Source organism: Meles meles, chromosome 6, assembly GCF_922984935.1.
Source record: "Meles meles chromosome 6, mMelMel3.1 paternal haplotype, whole genome shotgun sequence".
NCBI lineage: Eukaryota > Metazoa > Chordata > Mammalia > Carnivora > Mustelidae > Meles > Meles meles.
The window spans coordinates 52694961-52701483 of NC_060071.1; positions in this window are offsets into that span (position 1 = coordinate 52694961).

Here is a 6523-nt window from a genome sequence, read left to right on the forward strand (position 1 = left end):
AAAGTGCTGCACTTTGCTGGCCTTGGAAAATAAACACGGATGGAAGGAAGGCGGGGGTGGGGGATATGAGAGTCTCAGTCTGTGTCCCCAGGGAGGCTGCTGGCCCCCAGGCTCCACATCAGAGTGTATTTTGGTGCCGTGAAGCAGACGAATTTGTTGAATTCCTACCATTCTGGGTGCTGGAGTTCAACCATGGTCAGAAGGGTCAGGGTCTCTGCTCTCAGTGTCCTCATCTATAGAATGGGGACAAAATAATAATGGTACCTATTAGATAGGACGATGGCAAGGATTCAAGGAGTTAATGTGAGCGAGGTGCTTAAAACTATGCTTGGCATGTGGTTATGTTTCAATAAATGTTGGCTATTTCTGGCTTAGTCTGTTGGGCAGCTATGACAAGATACTGTAGATTGGATGGTTTATAAATGACACAATTTTTTGCTCACAGTTCTGGAGGCTGGGGGTCCAAGATCAGGGTGCCAGCATGGTTGGGCTCTGCTGGGAACCCTCTTCCGGGTCCCCCCCTGCCATCAGGAGACACCTGTTGTCCCTTATCTTTAGGTCCTTCATGACCAGCCGTATGGAGCCCTAATAAACACCCTCCCATCCCACAGAGGACCACCGTGCTCCCGAGGGGGCAGCAAACACCACAGCCCTACCCCACCTCCGGCCCCTCACATCCCAGGGGAAGCCCCGGCCAGGCTGTGTGGACACAGCTGCGGCGCCCCTCCCTGCTTCTTGTCCCAAACCTGCTGGTCCTGGGCTGTAGGAGGCAGGATGAGATCAAATCATAGTTCCTCCAGCTCGTTAGTACTGCATTGTGAATTCCGGGAATAATGTATGTTCTTTTCTCCCCTGATTGCTTCGGAAATCTCCTGCCTGTTTATCAAATCTGAGCCACGCTTTGCAGCCTCTGCTCTTTGGCTCTGTGCTCCTCTTCTCCAGAAGAGGAAAACGGCAAAATTCTCCCAGGGTTTTCAATTCAGAGTTGAGGACAAGAAGGCCAGTTTCCAATAGCACCGCCCCCTGTCCCCAGGGGAGAAGAGAGGTGGGGTGGGCTTTAGGGAGGTAGGAGGGCCTCCGAAAGAACCTGGCCCCCACACCTGGGCTGGACTGAGGCTAATGTCCCAGGAAGGAAAGCCCCTTCCTCGTGCCCTACTCCACCCAACAACACCTTGTGGAATCAGCTGAGGCCTACTAGTCCGCCATTTGAAAATCACTCATTCATTCATTCATTCATTCACGTCAGAAGTGTCTGTTGAATGGCTGCCTTATGCCAGGTACAGTGCCAGGTGCCAAGGACAATGAAGCAGATGACAGCAGAGAGCCTCGTGAAGTGTTGTGATGGCCAAAAGAGGAGGGAACCCAGGTCAGGGTGGAGTGAAATGATGGACCTGGGGCTGGCCTGGGCTGGAGCATCCAGGATGGGTCACTCACATGGCTGGAGCCTCACAGGGGTGGCTGGAAGGCTGGGCTCAGAGACACAGGGATGGCTGCCCTTCTCTCTCTCATCTCCATACATTCTAAGGGTTTCTTCTTTTCCACGTGTTCTCTCTCTCTGCTGTCTTCAGCACAGATAGGACAAATTTCTTCCATATTGGCTCAAGATCCCACCAAAGCACGAAATTGTTAGTTTCTAGGGCTTCTTAAGGCATAGACCCAGAACTGTCTCAGAGCCCACCACATTTTATGGGTTAAAACAAATCACAGACCAGCCCAGATCAGCTGTGGAAGGAGGTCACCCAGAGTGAGACCGTAGGGAGGACCAGTTCACTGGGGGACATCTCTGATACCCACCACCCCCTGATTGAATGTCCAGGAGTATTTTACAGGGTTGGGTGTCTAGTTTTCTGAAGTTCCAGGATTTCCACAAAGACTCAGTTCTTCATCCTCCACATTGTTTTCATCAACACACACACACACACACACACACACAGAAACACTGCCACCCCAACCTGTAAAATTAATCAGATCTCTAAGATGCTGAAGTATGTTATATGTGTTATGAAGGAGAGATTAAACACCATCCTTTTTTAGCTGCCTATTTATAAGGTGTCTTAAATACATTATCTCATTCGATCCTGATTTCCGTTGCATTTTAGAGATGAAGAAACAGGCTAAGCAATCTGCCCACAATGGTGAACTAGGTCTGTCTAACCCCCAGGCCCTTCCATCATAGCCAAAGGAATGACTAGAGAATGAGGTAATATTTCTAGTCTGAACAAACAAGGCCCTGAAAGGTAGAATTGCCCAGGGTCCCACAACCAGGATCCCGATCCCCCCGTAGAAGGGAACAGACATGAAAGAGAGCCCAGGGCCTGGCACAAAGCAGGTGTCAAGGAATACGAGCCTGCCTCTCCTCCCCAAACCTGGTTTCCCACTCAGCTCACTGTTACCGGCCCTAAGAACGCAGCCCATGCTGCGTGATGGGCATAACTGTGGGCATGGCCCAGTCTCTGTCCAACTGGGCAGGAAGTGGGAGGGTGAGCTGGAAGGGCTCAGTCCATCCCACCTTGTCCTTCCCTGCTCACCTTCTCCAGCAGTCACTTGTGTTTGGAGCAACCCATTCCTGGAAAGCAGAGGAGAGCAACAGATTGAGGCATTGACTGTGTGCGGCCAAGTGATTTATTTTTAATGTGACTAAACAAGACACACACCTGCCTGTGGAAACGTAATCACATTGAATCATCAGGGACTCAGATGGCCGTTGAGGCCAGGAGAAGACAGGGAACAGGAGAGAAGAGAGGGGAGAAGACATAAGGGGGGAAGCAGAGAGGAGGTTGGGGGCCCACTCCCTAAAAGTTATGATTCCAACAGCATCAGTGAAGCACCTCTAAGTGGGCCAAAGGCCCCCTCTTAGCTTCACTGGTACTTGAAATTTCACAGTTGGACTTTTCGTTCCTGTGGTCTAGTCAAACACAGTATGTCCCCCACTAAAGTGTCCGTGTGACAGCAGAAGGGCATAAAATGACACCAACCAATTTTATTTGGTGAGAAAGAGTTTACAAGATCTTTTACACGAGAAGGGTTTGTTTGTTTTTTTCTGGGGAGATGGGTATTAAAGTCTCTGGAAGTCACCAGAGAGGAAATGGGGGGTTGGTTCTGGAGACTTTCTTTTATGTCTTTCTTAATTATCCCAGCAGCCCATCCTGAGGCTCCACGGTGTCCAGGAGCTGTGGGCACAATCCAATACACATGTAACTTCAATCAGTCTTGGCAGTGGCCCTGGGAGTTGTCCCTGCTCTCCAGGTGAGGGCCGCAGCCCAGTCTGGCCTGTTGTCTCTCTCAGCCCTCTGAAGGTGAGGTCTGGACACAACAGTTTCTCACGGAATTGCCAGTGGCTCCTGGCGGCTACTCAGGACGGACATGTCAACAGACTCGAGTGGCAGAGATGGGACATGAATGCAGGTAGTCTAACTTCATTTCTCTCTCACATGGAAGTCTAAGCTGGTAGGAGATCCTGGGAAGAAGCATGGCTCCATAAGGTGGTCCAGGGATGGGGTCTTTCTATGTATCCCCTGACCGTCTCTCCACAGGGAAGGAAGGAAGTAGGCCAACAGTTCCGGTAAGGGCATGACCCAGCTCCACACGATCCCTGTCATGGGCCAGCACTTAAGGACGCGGCTCTACGTAGCTGCAAGTGATGCTGGAAAATACGTTCCCGAACCAAGCCAGCTCAAACCAAGGAGGTCTGGTGAAGCTGAAAGAGACAATGGATAATAGGGGATGATGAACAGTTTCTGGCACAAATAGGAATGATCAAAATTAAAAGGGCATACACCGCTTGATCCTGTAATTGCAGTTCTAGAAATCTACTCTAGGGGTACAATTCACATAAATACGCAAAGATTATGTATAAGGGCAGTACTGATGGTTTTAAAATATGTTCACAAATCCTTTGCACTCCTCCCTTCAAAAATGCTGGATTTAGTGACTTGTTTCTGAGGAACAGAATGTGGCCCAAGTGACAACATGTGATGTGAGAGCTTAGGTTGTAAGAGGCATCTTTGTTTCCGCTTTGTTCCCTCTTGAATAATTCCTGTGAGGGGAATCCAGTCACCATGTGGTGAGGACACCCAGTCAGCCTTGTGGAGAGCCCCGCATGGGGAAAAACTGAGGTTCGCCACCAATGGCCAACACCCACCTGCCAACCCTGTGAGTGAGTGTCCCTGCCAGCCCCAGTCAACACCCAGTGACTGCAGCCTGGAGAAGAATCCTGAGCCAGAAGCCACTCAGCCAAGCTTCTTCCAGGTTCCTGACGGACAAGAACTGGGATAGATAATAAATATTTATTATGGTTTTAAGCCACCAAGTTTTGGGGTAACGTGCTAGGCAGCAATAGATAACTAATAAAGTAGTCACTTCCTTATTTGTAATAGCAAAATCAAAATTAGAAACGCCAGAAATGTCAATAATGAGAAGTAATGAGAGGTTAAAAAACCATAAGAAATCCGCAGATTGGAACAGGCAGCTGCTGGGATGAGATAGGGCTCATGTAGACTGGGGTGCTCTGTGATTGACAGCTCCCCCAGACACCTTACAGGAAAATAGCAATTTGCAGAACACTTATGGTATGATCCCAATTATATTAAAAAAACAAACAACAAAAACAGAACAACCAGGGGTGCCTGGGTGGCTCAGTCGGTTAAACGTCTGCCTTTGGCTCAGGTCATGATCTCAGGGTCCTGAGATCGAGCCCCACATCAGGCTCTGTGCTGGGTGGGGAGCCTGCTTCCGTTCCTCTCCCTCTCCCCACTCCCCCCACTTGTGCTCTCTCTCTCTCTCACTCTCTTTCTTTCTCAAATAAAAAAATAAAATCTTTAAAAAATGATAAGTACGTGTACACATAGATATAGATGTAATGAAGTCATATCTGTGTGAACTCAGGCGTGTGTATTCATATCTGTGTGATTGCAGGAACTTCCCCGAGGAACAGGGCTGAGATGGTGCAGCCCAAACCCGGGCTGTGAGTCCGCCTGGGAGGAGGGAAGGGAAACGGGCAGGGGTGGGGGGCGACGAAGATGGGGGTACGCTGTGATATTGACATTTTGCCAAGTGATCTCCGTCATGTATTATTTCAGCATCTTCCATGAAAACGAGTTTGTGTATTCCCTGTGTGATGGAACAAGGAAAATCATGACAAGAGAAACAGAGGCAGGGAGACGGAGGACTTGGAAGGAAGCAGACGAGAGGGAGAAGCATTTCTCAGCTCGTGGGTCTTCACTACAGGCACCTGGGTCAGAAAGGGGAGGAAGCCTCCCTGTGCCCAGGGTGGTCTGGTGAGGAGGAAGAGGACAGGAACTACCTGATTTGGTCCCTCCTTTCCCCTTGTGGGCTTTGAGGTATGGAGGGCAGGCAGGGGTGGGGAGGGGGTCTACACCCAGAAGGGCAGGGCGCAGGCCATGTCAAGTGGCTGAGGGACATAAGGGGAGAAGAGGGAAAGGGGGTGCCGTGGTGAGCCTGGAGCAGGGAGGGGTGTGGGGCACTCTCGCTCCCCCGGGTAATCTGTTCTGCTTGCCCTATGGGGACAGTGGCTGCCCTGATGTCCCCAGGTTCAGGAAGTCCATGAAGATTCTGCATAAAGTCCTAGGGAAGAATCCGTCCAGGCCTGGGGCACAAGCCAGAGATGGGAGGAGGGGGCTCAGAGAGGCCCAAGATGATTTGCAGCCCTAGGAGGTCGTGGCTTCAGCGGACAAGGAAGCCAAGGAAGCTGGCTTCCAGCTCTGGGATCTGGGCTCTGGGTCACCACCCTTGTCCACCACCACCCCCCCCATCCTGTCAACCTGCCTAGGCCTCCGCAGGAGAAGGGGACTGGGGCACCTGGGCTTGCCAGACAAACCCCTGTATTCCTCCTCTACCTCCCTGTAGGCTGGGCCCCCCATCCGGGCAGCCTCACTGAACCCTCTTCCCTGCACCCCTGAGATGAAACAAAGAGAAAGCGGGCCTCTTTTCTACTCCCCTCCTCCGGGGAAACCCTTCCAGAGCTCCTGTTGGCCTTCAGGAGCTCACCGTCAGAGCCCCATAAAAACCCATAGAAGCCTGAAACATTACAAAGCCCACGGAAGGAGGCCACCGCGTCCACCTCCAGAATTGAAAGGAAAAAGCAACACACAAATGACACTGTACAAAGACCTGATTTTCTTTTCCCATGAAATTATTTCCACAACGACATGTTTCGCCTTTTCCCTCCAGCACAGTAGCGTGGGCCCCGGACAAAACTGTGAGTGACACAAGACCCATTGCGGTCTCCACCACCTCTCTCTGCCTGGCCTCCTCTCCATTCCCTGCACCGCCCCTCGCCCCACCTCCCACCCGCGGCCAGTTTCCAGTTCCTCGGAGGCTCATTCCCTCCCTCCTCACCCCTCCCTCCTCACCTCCAGGACTCCAGGCCTTTCCGGAGAAGTTCCCAGAGCCTGGCAGGCTCAGCCCCTCTGTCCACTTAACTAACTCGAACTCCACCTTCCCAGCCAGCCCGCATTTCCACTCTTCCAGCAGCCTCTGGCCATCCCCCCGCTGGCCCAGCTTT